The sequence below is a fragment of the Cetorhinus maximus genome, chromosome 19, assembly GCF_964194155.1.
Source record: "Cetorhinus maximus chromosome 19, sCetMax3.hap1.1, whole genome shotgun sequence".
In the NCBI taxonomy this organism is placed as follows: domain Eukaryota; kingdom Metazoa; phylum Chordata; class Chondrichthyes; order Lamniformes; family Cetorhinidae; genus Cetorhinus; species Cetorhinus maximus.
The window spans coordinates 50,351,448-50,369,375 of record NC_135897.1 but is presented as its reverse complement, the minus strand read 5'-3'; the positions used below and the strand labels follow the sequence as shown (position 1 = coordinate 50,369,375).

At 43.5% G+C, this 17,928-nt stretch overlaps 1 protein-coding gene across 6 annotated transcripts in view; it reads right to left on the bottom strand.

Annotated features, from left to right (window-relative positions):
- Nucleotides 1–17,928, bottom strand: part of naaladl2 (N-acetylated alpha-linked acidic dipeptidase like 2) — a 955,971-nt gene that overhangs the window by 842,306 nt on the left and 95,737 nt on the right. The window lies entirely within an intron of this gene.

The window sequence follows — 17,928 nt, the reverse complement described above, 5'->3', positions numbered from 1 at the left end:
AGTTATACTGCAGCTTTCAATTTTGCATTTGTCTTGTTAACTGTGCAAATAGGTCGGACAGGATTATTCTGTAACTACACTTTACTGAAGGTCATATGAAGGTAAGCCATAACTGGGTGCACCGTTGGATGTATTTGCAGAACTCTGTTCCCCAACAGACTGATTATTAATGTTTGAAAAGGGCAGGTGGAATTTTTGTCCCTCTATCAGCACTAAAGGTTGACCGTACAATTTTTAAAACATTCATGCAGTCTAATATACTGTCTGGTCAGTTATGTACCTACAGGATTATATCGTACTAAGAACAAACTAAGGTAAGTGTGAGTTGGCCTTCTGGACCTACCTGACTAATTTAGTGCACTTCAGGTTCAGATCAGTAAAAGACCCCAGGCTGCATGCCAGTACTTTTGTGCATTACTCCAAAATCATTTTACACCAATTGACATTACAACTGCAGCATAAACTATTGCTGCAATCTGATAATATAGCCTGTGGTCTCCATGAATTGTCAGACATTTTGCCTTGTACCATTTTCATCACTTATCACATTATGTGCATGCAAATGAAAAGCATTTTTGCTGAAAACATTTTCACCAAAGCATTGCCCTTCTAAAAGGAGAAAATACTGTAACTGTGGCCTAGAGCTGAAAACCCTTCAGGAATGTCTTGGAGTCTCCAATGTTTAAAGATTAATCTCCAGGACGCAGTTTCACACAGCCTGGAACAAAACTAGGTACATTTAAAAAATTGAGAGATTTTTATTTTTTTATTGGTTAAAAAAATATTGAACTTGGGGGAAAAAAGAATACTTGACTAACTATCAAGAATTATCCAATCAGGTAGCAAAGAGATGATTTGTTTTCTAATTGGGGTGGGAAGGTGCTGCGTCCCATGAATGGACATGGTCAATTAAAATGAAAGACAGACTTGCATTTATATAGTACCTTTCAAGAGCACAGGATTTCCCAAAGGGATTTACAGGCCAATGAGGTACTTTTGAAGTGTGGTCACTGTTGTAATTTAGGAATCTTAGCAGCCAATCTGCACTCAGCAAGCCCCCACAAACAGCAATATATTAATGACCAGATAATATGTTCTTGTGATATTGATGGAGGGATAAATATTGGCCAGGACACCAGGGATAACTCTCCTCCTCTTCTTCAAAGTAGTGTCCACCTGAATGGAACCTCAGTTTAATGTCTTATCTGAAAGATGGCACATTGACAATACAGCATTCCTTTCAGTACTGCACTGGAGTATCAGCTTTGATTTTTGTGCTCAAGTCCTGCGTGGGAGAATAGCGGTGGCAAAGGGTGGGATGGGTGGTGGCAAGTAGCCATGTGATGAAATTGTCTAGAGTTCGCCCAACCTGAGTTGGCAAAACTACTGTCGCCTGAAGCTTTTTTATACTAAAGCAATCTAAATGCTTACTTTCATTATCACCTAGCATTATGATACGCTTCAAAATATGTTTCACAAATTGTGTTGGCTTTTTAATTAGATGCAAATGACTGTAATCAGAAAAACTGCATAATACGAAATTCCACCAACTCAGAATTTCACTTTGAAAATGGAAGTCTTGACAATTTTAGGTAGAAATAAGGATGATAAAACAGTCACTAAATGTTAAGTTTCTTTTTATTTTAAAACTTGCTTGGCAGGAAGCAAAATATTAAATCATTGTAATTAATTACATTAATTGTGATACCTTCTTCCTTTAATGAGACTTAGGAAATAAATACTACAAGAAATACAGATATACACATTACAGGTATATGACATCAATATAGGGCTGGACAAATTCAGTATATTCCAAGAAAATCTACATTGCAAATTTAAATCTACAGTTCACGCTTATATACATCATTGCTGGATTACCAAAACTCCAATCATATCCAAATTACACCTTATTTCATTCACAGAAAATTCATCAGATGCTTTGAATTGTAATACTACAATCCATTAAATGCAATATGGTTTCAATTAGTGGATAATAAATGAGACTGCTGTCACCTTCAAGTGCAGTGCCATTACCCCATTTTCACATAAGATCAAAATCTATTCAGGGATGCAAACTAAATACTTTGCTCAATGTTTTGTCCCTGAAGTAGCATTTGTGCTGGACAGTCCAATTACTGTACAATCAATGCACTGTTTAAATGGCAGTATGGATTCAAATGAGGTCATTTACATCAATCAAGTTAAGAATAGCTTCAAGGGCCAAATATTTTTAAATGTGCAGATACAGGAAAGGGAAAAATTGCAGATAATTCTTTTCTGCAAACTCAGTCTAGAACAAAATTACCAAGACTAAACCTGATAATACCACTGCTAAGAAGAAAGAAAAGCTTGCAACTCAGTCGTTGTGTATAGATTTTTATTTAAATGAGATCAGCACCAAAATTGCAACAAATTTTCCTTAAATTAAACTACAAACACAGTTAATATTTTTCTTCATATGATTGAAAACGGTGACCATCTATGCAGGGCTCTCCAGCAATTACTTTTATTGGGTCTCAAAGCTCAAGTAGTTATAGCGTGAAACAAATGTCTGAATGAAACAATCAAGAAAGTAATTTTGATTTCATGACAAATCTAGGTGCACGAGCAAGTATCTAAGTGCAGGATTCTAATGTTAAATTAACAGAAGGCAAAATAAATCTGCCAGTAGTGATAAAGCGATGGTAAGCTTTAAAACCCTGTAAATTGTAGGAGGATGCAATGACTGACGGAGGTAAGGAGTCCCCAGTTTTTAAGTACTAGAATAAGTGAACAGAAAGAGGGAGAAATGAGGGATGGAGATTTTAAAAAGCCATAGAGAGGAAAGAGAGATGACAAAGGAAGGCAAGAGAGAGAAAGAAACGAGGAAGAGAGAACAAGGGTACATAGAACATCTATTGAAATCTAAGAATACAAGCACAGGTGGGACTATAGACATTAATTAAAATTTAATCAGTAAAATAACTAATGAATTAAGCACGGCTGAAGTAACTTTGACTCAGGGTCATTGAGATGGAGGCCGAGCTGCAGATACTGCGACACTAGACACTTTGTTCAAGGAGGCCAGAGAGGGTCGCCTGGTTTAGTCCATGGTCAGGGACAGGGGAGTGTAACTTTGAGTGAGGCAGGTATGGGGATCGAAAAGGTAGAAGTGGAGAAGCCTCAGCCCTTGCAATTGTCCAATTGTCCAAGGTTCAAGGTTCTTGCAGCCTGAATGGACAAAAGCAGGGGCTGCAGGGTTGATGAGCTAGCTGACCATGGCACTGAGTATAGGAAGCTTCTCGGTGAGGGTTGGGGGGGGTGAGGGGGGAGTCAATAGAAATGTAGTGGTTGGAAGGGACTGTATAAGCCGAAAGCGTGAGTTCAGTCACCAGCCCCGTGCCCGGATTTGAGACACCTACCCTGGGCTGGACAGGAACTTGCAGTGGGAAGGGGAGAGTCCAGTTGTCGTGAGCCACATAGGTACCAACAACATAGGCAGGACTAGGAAAGAGGCTCTGCTTAGAGAGAATGAGCAGCAAGGTGCTAAATTAGAAAGTAGAGCCTTAAAAGTCATAAACTCTGGATTATTATGTAAACCACGAGTAAATTGGAGTTGGGTAAATAAGATTAGAGAGTTAAATACGTAGCTCAAAGATTGATGTGGAAGAAATGGGTTTCGATTCATGGGGCAATGGCACCAGTACTGGGGAAAGTAGGAGCTGTACCGTTGGGACAGCCTTCACCTGAACCGTGCTGGGACCAGTGTTCTGGTGAGTTTTTATTTTACTTTTCTTTCATGGGATGTGGGCATTGCTGACAAGGCCAGCATTTGTTGCCCATCCCTAACTGCCCTTGAACTGAGTGGCTAGTGTGGACATTTCAGAGAACAGTTAAGAGTCAACCACATTGCTGTGGGTCTGGAATCACATGTAAGATGGCAGGTTTCCTTCCCTAAAGGACTTTAGTGAACCAAATGGGTTTTTATAATAGTGGATGATAGTTTCATGGTCACCATTACTGAGGCTGGCATTTAATTCCAGATTTATTACTTGAATTCAAATTTCATGTTGGGATTTGAACCCGTGCCCCCAGAGCATTAGCCTGGGCCTCCAGATTACTAGTCCAGTGACATTACCACCACGCCATTATCTCCCCACTAACCATACAACTAGGGCAGTAGAGGGGATTTAAACTAAATAGTGGGGGAGGGGGATCAAGTGAGGAAATATGTGATAAATTCAAGAGAGAGGACAGGACAAGTGAGCAAGGTAGCAATAAGGGACTTGATAATTTGATTGTGGCAGGAAGGGACAGAATGTACAAACTTAAGAGTGCACCAGCAGATAAGGCTAGAGGCTGTGAAAATAATAAGACGACAGAATTAAAGGCACTAAAATAAAAGCAAAATACTGCAGATGCTGGAAATCTGGAATAAAAACAGAAAATGCTGGCAAAATTCTGCAGGTCTGGCAGTATCTATGGAGAGAGAAACAAAGTTAACGTATCGAGTCTGTATGACTCTTTTTCAGAGCTTCGGACTCGAAATGTTAACTCTGTTTCTCTCTCCACAGATGTTGCCAGACCTGCTTAGCTTTTCCAACATTTTCTGTTTTTATTTCAGAATTAAAGGCACTCTTTCTAAATGTGCACAGCATTCGCTGCATGGTAGATAAATTGAAGGCACAAATAGAAGTAAATAAGTATGATCTATATGCCATTATGGAGACATGGCTGCAGGGTCACCAGGGCTGGGAATTGAATGGTCAAGGGTATTCAACTTTAAGAATGAAAGGCAAAATGGAAAAGAAGGTGGAGTAGCGCTGTTAATAAAGGGTGAGATCAATACATCAGTGAGAGAGGATCTTGGGTTGAAGGATCAAGATCAAGATGCCAGACCTGCTGAGTTTTTCCAGGTAATTCTGTTTTTGATCAAGATGTAAAATCAGTTTTGGTGGAGCTAGGAAACAGCAAAGGGCAGCAAACATCGGCAGGAGTTATTTATAGGCCACCACACAGTCGTGGTAATGTAGGGCATAGTATAAATCAGGAGATTAAAGGTGCATGTAACAAGGGTAAAACAGTAATCATGAGGGAATTCAATCTACATATTGACTGGGTAAACCAATTAGCATTAATACTCTGGAGGACAAATTCCTGGAATGTGTATGCGATGGTTCCTCAACATACAGTTCTAGAGAACCAATGAGAGAATGGGCTATTTTAGATCTAGTATTGTGCAATGAGAAAACCTTAATTAATAATCCCATTGTAAAGGAGCCTATTGGGAAGAGTAACCATAATATGATAGAATTTTACGTTAAGTTTGAAAGTGATGTAGTTCAGTCTAAAAATCAGCTGTGGTAGTTAGGGAAATTAAATTAAAAGGTACGACAGCAGGCAGGTAATGACTGGCATTTAAAGAATTAGTACATGGTTTACAACATTAAAAGAAGTGGCTAGTGAGAGGGTTGGTGAATTGGCTTTAATTTTCCAAAATTCCCTAGATTCGGGGAAGGTTCCAATGGGTTGGACAATAGCGAATGTAACTCCTTTATTCAAAAATATATCAGAAAGAAGGAAAACAGGCTAGTTAGCTTAACATCTGTCATAGGAAAAATGTTAACAGCTATTATTAAAGACGTTATAGCAGGGCTTAGAAAAATTCAAGGTAATCAGGCAAAGTGAATATGGTTTTGTGAAAGGGGAATCATGTTTAACCAGCTTATTGAAGTTCTTTGAATGAGTAACATGTGCTGTGGATAAAGGGGAGCCTGTGGACATACTGTACTTGGATTTACAGAAGGCATTTGATAAGGTGCCACATCAAAGGTTATTATGGAAAATAAAATAAAAGGTGTAGGAGGTAACATATTGGCATGGATAGAAGATTGGCTAGCTAACAGGAAACAGAGTGTAGGCATAAATGGGTCATTTTCTGGTTTGCAGGATGCAATGAGTGGTGTGCCACAGGGATCAGTGCTGGGACCACAACTTTTTACAATTTATATAAATGACTTGGATGAAGGAACCAAAGGTACAGTTGCTAAATTTGCCGATGACACAAAGATAGGTAGGAAAGTAAGCTGTGAAGAGAACATAATGAGGCTACAAAGGGATGTATATATATATAGGTTAAATGAGTGGACAAAGATCTGGCAAATGGAGTATAATGTGGGAAAATGTGAAATTGTCCATTTTGGCAAGAAGAATAAAAAAGAAGCATATTATCTAAATGGTGAGAGATTGCGGAGTTCTAAAATGCAGAGGGATCTATATGTCCTGGTGCATGCATCACAAAAGGTTAGAATGCAGGTACAGCAAATAATTAGGAAAGCTAATAGAATGTTATAATTTATTGTGAGGGGCGTCGATTACAAAAATAGAGAGGTTATGGTTCAGTTATACAGGGCATTGGTGAGACCACATCTGGGGTATTATGTACAGTACTGGTCCCCTTTTATAAGAAAGGATGTAAATGTGTTGGAAGCAGTTCAGAGAAGGCTTACTAGACTAATACCTGGAATGGGCGGGTTATTTTATAAGAAAGGGTTGGACAGGCTAGGCTTGTAACCACTGGAATTTAGCAGAGTAAGAGGCAACTTGATTGAAACATATATAATCCTGAGGGATCTTGACAGGGTGGATATGGAAAGGATGTTTCCTCTTTTTTTTGTTCACTCATGGGATGTGGGCTTCGCTGGCTGGGTCAGCATTTATTGCACGTCCCTAGTTGCCCTTGAGAAGGTGGTGGTGAGCTGCCTTCTTGAACCGCTGCAGTCCATTTGGTGTGGGTACACCCAGATTGCTATTAGGAAACGAGTTCCAGGGTTTTCACCCAGCAACAGTGACGAAACGGCAACATATTTCCAAATCAGGATAGTGAGTGACTTGGAGCGGAATTTCCAGGTGGTGATGTTCCCATCTATCTGCCGTCCTTGTCCTTCTAGATGATAGCAGTCATGGGTTTGGAAGGTGCTGTCAAAGGAGCCTTGGTGAATTCCTTCTTGTAGGAGAATCTAGAACTAGGGGTCACTGCATAAAAATACAGGGACACGCATTTAAGACAGAGATGTGGAGAATTTTTTTCTCTCAGAGGGTAGTGAGTCTTTGGAGCTCTCTTCCTCAAAAGGTGGTGGAAGCAGAGTCTTTGAATATTTTTAAGGCAGGGATAGATATATTCTTGATAAGCATGGGGGTGAAAAGTTATCAGGGGTAGACAGGAATGTGGAGTTGAGGTTATAACCAGGTCAGCCATGATCTTATTGAAAAGCAGAGCAGGCTCGAGGGGCCGAGTGGCCTACTCCTGCTCCTAATTCATATATTCATATGTATGCTCGTACGTTCGTAACAAATTTACATTCCTTTGAGGCACAAAAACCCAGAAGGAAATCTGATCCAACCATGGCTAACAAGAGAAGTTAAAGATTGTATTAGATCAAAGGAAGAGGCTTATAAAGTTGCCAAAGAGCAGTATGCCTAAGGATTGGGAGTATTTTAGAATCCAGCAAAGGAGGACCAAGAAACTGATAAGGAAGGAGAAAACAGAAAATGTAAGTAAACTGGTGAGAAACATAAAAACTTCAAGTTTTATCAAATAAGTTTTATCAAGCTTATCAAGTAAAAGCTTCTATAGGTATATAAGAAGGAAAAGAGTAGCAAAGGCAAATGTGTGCCTACTACAGGTAGAGACAGGAGAATTTATAACAGGGAATAGGGAAATGGAAGAGAAATTAGACAAACACTTTGATTCCACCCTTTGTGTCTGTCTTCACAGAGGAAGATACAAAAAAACTTCCAGGAATACTAGAGAACCAAGAGACTAGCGAGAATGAGAAACTAAAAGAAATTAGCATTAGTAAAAAAGTCGAGAAATTAATGGGATTGAAAGTTGATAAATCCCTGACCTGATGATCTACATCCTGGAGTGTTGAAAGAGTTGGCTGCAGAAATGGCAGATGCCTTGATGTTCATCTTCCAAAATTCTATGGGCAGAATCTTCTGGTCAGCGTGTGGGGGAAGGGGGCTCCGCACACCGATGCATAAAATGACACACAGTGACGTCGGGCGAGCGTTATTCCAATCTTCAAAGTCAAAGCAAAACAAAAACAGAATTATCTGGAAAAACTCAGCAGGTCTGGCAGCATCGGCGGAGAAGAAAAGAGTTGGCGTTTCGAGTCCTCTTGACCCTTCAACAGAACTCGGCAGAGAAGAAAAGAGTTGATGTTTCGAGTCCTCATGACACTTCAACAGACCTGCTGAGTTTTTCCAGGTAATTCTGTTTTTGTTTTGGATTTCCAGCATCCGCAGTTTTTTGTTTTTATTTCAAAGCCAAAGGCCTGTTAAGGCCATTAATCACCTCATTAAAGTCATTGTCAGGGCTGCCCGTCCAACCTTAAGGTTGGCGGGCTTCGCATTTTCATGGAACATCATCCACGGGTGGGATGAGGTTTCATGAAGGGTTTAAAAGTTTAATAAAAATTTTTATTAAAATTCATTGACACTGTCACATGAGGGGACATGTCTGGATAATTTTTTTCATTCCTTTTTTCAATGTTTTCATAATTAAAAGTAATCTCCCTGAGGAGATTTCTGTGCCTCATGGAGATTTCTGCACTCTTTCGCGTGTCTGTGCAAAAGAGCGCAGGCCCCGACTCTCCCTCCTCCCCCCCGCCCGCACAGGTAGCGCTGAGCGCTTCCGGGTGTGCGACACGCTGGGTGGGCCTTAATTGGCCTGTCCACGTAAAATGGTGGCGCGGGCGGTGATCATCTGCGTGCCCGCCTGCGCCAGCTCCCGCCCAGCCCACCCAACGTGGAGAAAATTCTCCCCTATAGGTTCTGGAACAGCTCCTGCAGATTGGAAGGTAGCAAATATAACCCACCATTTAAGAAAGGAGGGAGAGAGAAGATGGGGACCTACAGACCTGTTAGCCTGATATCAACAGTCGTGAAAATAATAGAATCTATTATAAAGGATGTGATAATTGCACTCTTAGAAAATAATGGCAGGATTGGGCAGAATCAACATGGATTTATGAAAGAGAAATCATGTTTGATAAACCTATTCATTTTTTGAAGATGTAACTAGCAGAATAGATAAGGGGGAACCAGTGGATGTGGGGTACTTGGGTTTTCAGAAGACTTTCGATAAGGTCCCAAATAGGAGGTTAGTGTAAAGAAAATATCACTTTTCCAATATTAATGTGCGGTACTGTGAAGCAGGCTTGTGGGGCTGTGTGTGTGCTTGTGTATGTGTGTATGATTGATATATTTAAACTGAAGACAGTCAAACTGCAAGGTGTAAAAGCAGGCATTTTGAAGTGGAAATGGACAAGCTAAGATGGGATACAAGTAAATACATGAATAGGAATTTGCATTATGAGATAAACGAGGAGTTGAATTTTTAGCTGTTGAATTTCAACGAGAGAAAATAGAAGCTTTACAACTGGCAAAAGTCATACATTAATAAAGCAAAGTTATTAAGTTTATATTTCCTGAAAGTAGAGGCCATAAAGATAACATGAAACATTTTGATATTCTGTGAAAGCTAACTTCCAAAGAAAGTTAAGAACAATGGGATTAAAGATAAAAGAGAAAAAACTACACTTGAGAAAGAATTCAAAACTGTATGGTGTGTGGCCATGTGAGATCTTAAGGAGTGTGCAGTGCGAATACAGATGTGAAGGAAGCAACCTTTAGCCACCCTGGAGAAGTGCCTGGTTGTTCTAGAAAGAAAGGTTTTGTTACAAGCCTTGTATCTCCATTGTCAAGTGAGAGAGAGAAAGAAGCCCTGTGAGATGCCTTCCCAATAGCAACAGTGGGTGCCTTGCAGTAATATTATTGGATGTTTTATAGATAAGGGTGTTTATTTGTGAGAATAGCCAAGTAGAAATCTTTCCGGAAATGTTGTACGACTAAATTTAACTGTGCAACTATAATCTTGTATATTTAAGTTTCCTTTACTTCTGTTAGTAAATGTTTCAATTTAATATTTAAAATCTCCAAAAGTGGTAATGGAATCTTTACTTCTGACTTCAGTACACATACCTTCTCTTAATAAAAATACAAATTGCAAATCACTGTGATAGCTTGACCAATTTCCCTTTGGGATTTGGTCAGCCCACCTGCCATATCATAACATTAGAAAGCAAAAGATATCAAGCAACATGGGACACTGCAAGGAAATGGTGTTGAGGTAGGAGATCAGTCATGATCTAGCTGAATGGTGAAGCAGGCTCAAGAGGCCAAATGGCTATTCCTGCTCCTATCTCCTATGTTCTTATGTTCCTAATTGGAGAGAGAGAAAGAAGCAGAGAGGCACTGAGAAGCAAGGAGAGGGAGAAGCAAGGTGAAAGAGAGAGAGATGGAGAAGAAAGGAGACATAAGGAAAGAGAGAAGGAATTAGTGAAATGAGAGAGAGAAGGGTGAGAGAGAAGGAATGAGTGAAAGGGCGAGATAAAATGAAGGAGTAAGGAAAGAAAGAGAGGAGGAGAATGTAAGGAATGAAGAAAGGCTAAACAGAAGGAAGAAAAACAAGAATGCTTGCAGGAAAAATGAGGATAAAGAGGTAATTACTTATCATCTACATAATCAAGTACAGATAGTCCAAGACTAGTGAAGGTCACAGCCATCAAATTACATTCTAAATAGAGCTTGCAGGGTTGACTTTGGTGCTCTGAAATCTGGCTTAAATTTTAACTTGTCTGTTATGCATTGCGTCGTTTCTTTATATACCTGTTCCAGCTACAAAGATCTGCAATAACTACTGGCCATGGATCAAAACACTGCATTAATGGCACTTATGGAGGTTAATATTCTGATCAATTATGATGCAATTTATTTCAGGTTGGAATTCCACTTTTCTCCTGAAGGTTTCCCACTTATGGAATCACAGCCGAAGATTTTACACCCATTCATTTTAATGGGCAGAAGAGTCCAGGCTGCTGGGGGCAGAGATACAGTCATGCTGCCACCTGTCATTCTATAACCTGTAGAACCATTACAAGCAAGGGTAAGGAAACTGTTTACAGGGATGTCATAAACAAGGGTTTTTGAGCAAGGGTTTGCTGAGTTAAGGGTAAGAATCCCTCCTCAATCCAAGGGGGCTGAATCAAATGGTTACACTCCTATTGTGACCATGATGGGTAAAAAAGGTAATTAAATATTACTTTCAAACTCGCATCTTTATTTTCCCTTCAGAGAACATGTGGTCAACAATGATTTGTCAATCGTGTGTTATCTAGAGGCGACAACTTGTAAATTACACAAAACACTATTAACTGTGATGATGTGACTGTGATTCTAACATTCTCATTTACACAAACTCATACAAAAAGCTCTTCTGTAGAGTTAATGCAACCAAATAATTAAAATATGTACAAGATTTAAAATTGCTTTCGATTGTCACTTGGTCAACTGAAGTATTTGCTAAACACTTTGGTTTTAATCTCTAAATGCAAATGTTTTTGTGAGTATTTTGGAGATGCATTTTTAAATAAATGCAACTGGAAACAGCTGATCTGATCCCAGCAGTTTTTTTTCTTTTATGCTCTTATGCTTTACACACATATCCCTGCCTTCCCTTTTCACCAACACATGTCTTTCAAATATGGAACTTCCTTTCCAACATCACTGAAGGGTGAAAGTGCTGAATGAGAATTGAAGATATCAAAGAAATACTCCAAGGAAGTTCAAAAAACTATTAAAAGCAAAATACTGCGGATGCTGGAAATCAGCATCTGAAAAACAGAAAATGCTGGAAAAACTCAGCAGGTGTGACAGCATCTGTGGAGAGAGAAACGGAGTTAACGTTTCGAGTCCGTATGAGTCCATCTGAAGAAGGGTCATACCTGCTGATTTTTCCAGCATTCTCTGTTTTTATTTCAAAAAACTGTTGAATTATGTTAACAGACTTGAAAATCTGGGATGGTATTCACTAGAACCTAAGACAGCTAAAACAAAAGGCTATTATAATTTAGAATGCCTCACCATAAGTGAGTGTTGAAGTCAATTAATACTAATGAACAGGGGATTAGTTAAATATGTTACAATCCTCATATATACCAGTAACTTTTAAAAAGAAATTTAAACTTCCAGTTAATAGCTGAACAGATGACACAAGATTGCACATATTAAGACATTTACTGTAACAAACAGGCTAAAGCACTATTGACTAAACACTATTTCTATAGGCAACTTATACTTTAAACACAGGACAGAACTTTTAACTGAGAGAAGTCTCTGTCAGGTATAGATTACACTGTCCTTTAAGTTGATATTGGGCGGAATCATCGCAGATTTGTACTAAATGCGGTAGTGGGCGGGAAGCAACATTTTTACCCGATGGCGGGTTTTCACGTCCCAAACCTGCCACATTATTTATGCATTCCTGGGAAACACGCCATTTCCAAGGTGGGTGGGCTCTCATTTGCCCACCCGCCATCACCCTGCTGCTGCATCACGCTGGGCGCCATATTTAAAGTCCAGTCGCAAGCACACATCTCAGAGCTTCCAGGCCACCACTGCTGCATGGATGACATGGACCCTGAAACTGAAGAAGACTGCAGCCCCCAGGTTTAGCGACTCATCCCTCAAGCGCCTTTTGGATGCCATGGAAGCCCGCTGAGATGCCCTCTACTCCCGCTCTGGCCACAGGATGGGCAGCAACAGCACTAACCCGACGGTGGCAGCAGTGGTCAGTGTGAACGCCCTTCAAAAGAGGACAGCCACCCAGTGCTGCAAGAGGATGAATGATCTCCTCCGTTCTGCCAGACAAAATTACTCTTCTCATCACCCTCAACTCACACACTCACAAACCCATCACACACCCCCAGGGCCCTCATTTACTGCCGGTTCAAGGAACATCACCATTCACTCTCTCACACTCACCATCATTGTCCTCATCCCGTCCATGGGACCACTCACCACCCACACAGGTCAGGCATACTTATGATTTGGCGTGGCAGGCGTCCTGTTTACACTTTCTCCATTTCTATTCATGTAGGACAAACTGGCACACAAGAGGGGGAGGTCGCAGACCAGTGACGAAATGCCTGAAATCAAGGTCCTCACGGATTTTGAAAACAGAGCCATCCAGCTGGCTGGTGACGATCTGGACCGGTCCTGTGCTGATGGTGAGGTCGGTGGTGCCCTAGCAAGTAAGAGTCCAGCAGTGCAACGTCCATCAGACAACCATGCTGTGAGTGATGTATCCTGTTTCACAGGCCACTGCCATACAATAATTATTACTCGTAGCTTTCGCAGGCACATGTGCCAAACAGCCGACCGAGTCCACGAACCAGGGCCTTGAATCAAGCCCCAAAGAAACCTCTGAAGAGGAATCTGGAGGGACCCTCATTGAGGTCCCATCACAGCGCTCACCCACGCCCTCCACCAGCGCAGAGACACACACCTTGGTGGGACCCAGCTTTAGAATAAGCCAGGAATCACAATCTGGTGAGCACATCGCACTTTCTGATCCAGAGCAGGTGGAGGCAGGGACTTCCCAGGTTTCTGGCACATAGAGGACTGCTGGAGGCCAGAACATTGCTGAGTCCGAGTCAGGTGACAAGCTTCTGGACTGGGTCATGTCACAGTTGCTGGAGCTGCAAAGGCAAGCTCGGGAACATCAGGAAGGGATGTCCACTGCATTCCTCAGATTGAAAGACACGATGGAGGTGTCTGTCCGCCTTCACTCTGAGGTGATAGTAGCAGCTTGCCAATGCACTGAGGTCAACACTGGTAGGATGGCGGCCACCATGGAGACCTTGGTCCAGGACTTTGCTCCTGCACTGCTACGTGGGCTCAATTCCATCGCTGATGCCATAGTTGGCCTCCAACAGTGTGCACGCCAGATGGGTTCCAGGCAGCTCGATCTCACTCCAGCTACCCCTGCTCATCAAGGAGCCAGCCTGGACCTCCCGGGCACCCATAGGGAGGAGCATCAGCAGGTGCACACTCCGGGCCCATCCATCCAGGTGACTCCGAGAGTGTCCAGCCCATCCGACTCCTCTCTTCCTGTAACCTCAGCGGCTCTAGCTCCACAGGCCACTGCCACACAGCAGGATCCCGAAAACAGGCCAGGTCCTCCAAGTCACAGCCCTCCAGAGGGTGCCCACCAAGGTCATCGCAGACAGGGCGTCGCAGTCAGCAGGCTGCCTCCACCTCCGCTGTAGATATCTGGGGAGCACCAAGACGTAGCAGCAGGGTTAGGATAGTTAAGGAGAATTAACTCTTTTGAGTCAACCAAATAAACTAAATTAACAAGAAGTTAAGGAGAATTAGTTGCACAACCTGGGCATGGGTGTTAATCCCTTGTACGTACTGTTCACTATTGTCAATAAACTCCTAAGAATGTCTCCCTGCCTGTGGCTCCTTGTTCTGATGAGCAGAGTTCTTGTCACTCAGATGTGAAACCTTTCTGCACAAGATAATGGCAGGTATCTCAGTCCAGGGGCTCTTCCCTGTGCTTGGTTCAGCCTTCGGACCAAAGTTTTGGTCCAGCCTCCACTCCCTGGAAACATTACTGATGCCTGCACCTTGGCAGTGCTTGCCATTGCTGCCAGAATGTAGTGGGCAGACTCCACAGAGTTCTCTCATTCTCTCACCATTAAGGAGGGGCTGGTCCCCATCTCTTCAGCATCTGTAACCACCGAGGCTGTGTTCCTAAGGGGTCAGGTGCTGAAGGCAGACAAAGGATCAAATGCTTCTAAAGTTTCATGGCTGCATCTCTATGATATGACCCTGGTCCCATGGCACAAGCGATCTGCCCTCGGCCAGACAGGGGTCAGACATTCTCAGAGGCTATGTGAAAATCTATGGAGTGTCCTTGCTGCATGTTGTCATCATCCTCTTGCAATTGAGCAACTATTACAGGACAGGAGCATTCTCACAGAGGTTATTCACGCTGCCATAAGTTAGACTGGAGTCAAACACTCACAGATGCGATGTGAGGATCTATGGGGTCACCTCCCTGCAGGTTGTCATCATCCTCCACAAATCTAGCAGCTATGAGGACCTCCTGTGCGGGCCTGCCTTGTCTAACCTGTGCATGAGCCTCAACCCCATCATCGTTACCTCTGAGGACATCCTCACCCTCATCCCTATCGGTGTCCTCCTCATCGGAGGAGAGGTGCAGCTCCTCCATCTCCTCCTCAGCCAGCCCATCTCCCTGTTGCAGCACCAGGTTGTAAAGAGCGCAGCAGATGACAACGATGCATGACACCCTCTGTGGACTATATTGCAGGGCTCCACCAGACTGGTCCAGGAACCGGAACCTCATCTTCAACATCCCGATGGTCTGCTGCACCAAGTTGCGAGCTGCTGCATGAGCCTCATTATAGCGTTGCTCTGCTGCAGTCTGAGGCCGCCACACGGGTGTCATCAGCCACAGCCTCTGCGGATAGCCCTTGTCCCCGAGGAGCCAACCCTGCAGCTTCTTTGAACCCTGGAAGTCTCCAGGGATCTGTGACTGACTGAGGATGTAGGCGTCATGCACACTCCCTGGAAACCGTGCGCACACTTGCAGGATGTGTTTCGGGTGGTCGCACACCAGCCGCGTTCAGTGAGTGGAACCCTTGCGGTTGATCTGGTTCACTGCGTGTTGCATTGGAGATCCGAGTGCCACATGAGTGCAATTGATCACACCCTGCACATGTGGGAAACCCGAGATCTGGGTGAATCCAATCGCTCTTGCGTCCTGGCTGTCCTGGTCCCGGGTAAAATGCACAAAGTTGCGTGCCCTGGCAAAGATGGCACCTGTGAGCACATGGATGCATTTGTGGTGGAGGCTTGTTGAGATCCCACAGAGGTCAGCCTGTGAAGCCCTGAAAAGGAGCCATTGACACAGAAATTGAGCGCCGTTGTCACTTTCACGGCCACTGGTAGTGAATGCCCTGCATGTCCCCCGTGGCGCCAAATCCTGCAGCAGTTGGTAGAGGTGCCCAACAAGTTCCCTAGACAAGCGTAGTCTTTGGCGACACTGGTTCTCGGTCATCTGCAGGAATAGACCCAAGTGCCACTAGGCGCCTACCAGTGACAGCTCACTGTGGCTCTTCAGTAACGTGTGCAGGAGCCCCAGCCCCCACTTCTTCCTGAGGTTGCTGCTCCTGTCTCTGCGCAGCCAGGCACCTCAGTCGCTATCTCCTCCGTCGTCTTTGCTCTCTGTAGGCCATCAAGCTTACAGTGAGCTCACCAGGCTCCATGATCTTGATGTACTCCTCCTGCAGGATGGAAGAGAGAGACATGTGGTTAGCATGGGTGTACTAAGAACCTGTCCTGGTTAAGTGTGAAAGACCCTTAATGATTCCCAGAGAGTGCTGGCCACCACTTGGATGGCCAGAGATTAGTGCACTGCATGGCTGCCCGAGACACTACCCACCTCTGCCCCAGTCCACCCAACTGATTAGTGGCAGCTTTGCCCATTGGACTGCATGCTGTGCTCTCAGCTCAGGCGCAGGCATTCTCCTAACCAACACTGCAAAGCTGCACTGTTAGCTTGAACCATGGGGGAGACTGGTCTAAACCAGGATGCTGACATTGTAAGGGGCTGAGAATGCGGGGGGTGAAAATCTTTGGAGCGCTTGGTGTCACTTTGATGCCGCTGCATTGCGCGAGTGGGCAGATAAGCTAGAATCCCAACCCCACTCATATAAATGTGGCTGCGCCTGAACTGTCTCAGTTGCAGAGGAATGGTCACTTTATTCAGATTTCGCTAATGCGTGGCCGCTTCCCTTGCCCACACTACACCCCACCCCAAATACTTGTGCACTATGTTCAACGTCAGGCCCTTGCCCCCGACAAGTCGCCTCAATGGCACCCTGACACCCCTGCACCCCTCAAGCTTGAAGTCCAGCAGGCAACCCTGGCGAGTGCTGCACAACGTTACTGTGTACTCACCTCCGAGTTCCCCTCAAACTGCAGGCTGCCAAGTGCATGTCGCCTATGTGCTGTTGTGAAACATATTGGCGTGCTTTCCCACCGATGTGGACGGACAATCCAATTGGAGTCGGGTGGGGTGGGGGGGTGGAAATGATTCCGATGGGCTGGCCTGATAATGATATGCTGATGTATTACAATGAGGTTCCCGATGTTCAATAGCGGGAATCGCGGCCCACCGTTGGCGGGCTGAGTTGATGATCGCGAACTGGTTTCCTGCTGTTGTAAAACCGATTATACCATATTGTCCACTGACACCGCTGATCACCACCAATGCCAGCAGGCACGAAAAATTCCACCTGTTGAATTCTCCCAGAATTAGTCCAAAATGATTCTTAGCTTCCAAAGGTTTATTTCCGCTCTTTTCCTTTCCCAGCCTGGAAACTTTTAACTCCAGAACTGTCTTTTACGGTCTGAGTTTCCCTGGAGACTTCTCCCTCTAGCTAAAGCTAGGCAAATCTTTCAGCCGCGTTTTAACTCCTCATGAATTTGGTCTCTCCAATCTGAGCACAAGCTCCCACCCACATTCCTGCACAGTGAACCATGGAGACTTTTGGCCTCCAGTTGTTCTCTCTCCCAGACCCTAGCAAGCTAATCTGTGATGTTAAATCATATTTTAGGAAAGCCTGTAACCAATAATACAATGGTTTCCTCTGTACCCTTCCCATCTCAAAGCCCATCATTTGAACAAGGAGCAGGAGTAGGCCATTCAGCCCTCAAGCCTGCTCCGCCATTTAATAAATCATAGGTAACCTGATAGAAACCAGAAATCTGCATCCCACCTACCGCCAACAACCTATCACCCTCTTGCTTACCAAGAATCTATCCATCTCTGGTTTAAAAATTTTCAAAGACTCTGCTTCCATCATCTTTTCAGGAAGAGAGTTCCAAAGACACTCAACCCTCTGAGTGAAAAAATGTTCCTTCATCTCTGTTTTAAATGGGCGATCCTTGATTTTTAAACAGTGACCCCTAGTTCTAGAAACATCCTCTCCACATCCATCTTGTCAAGAC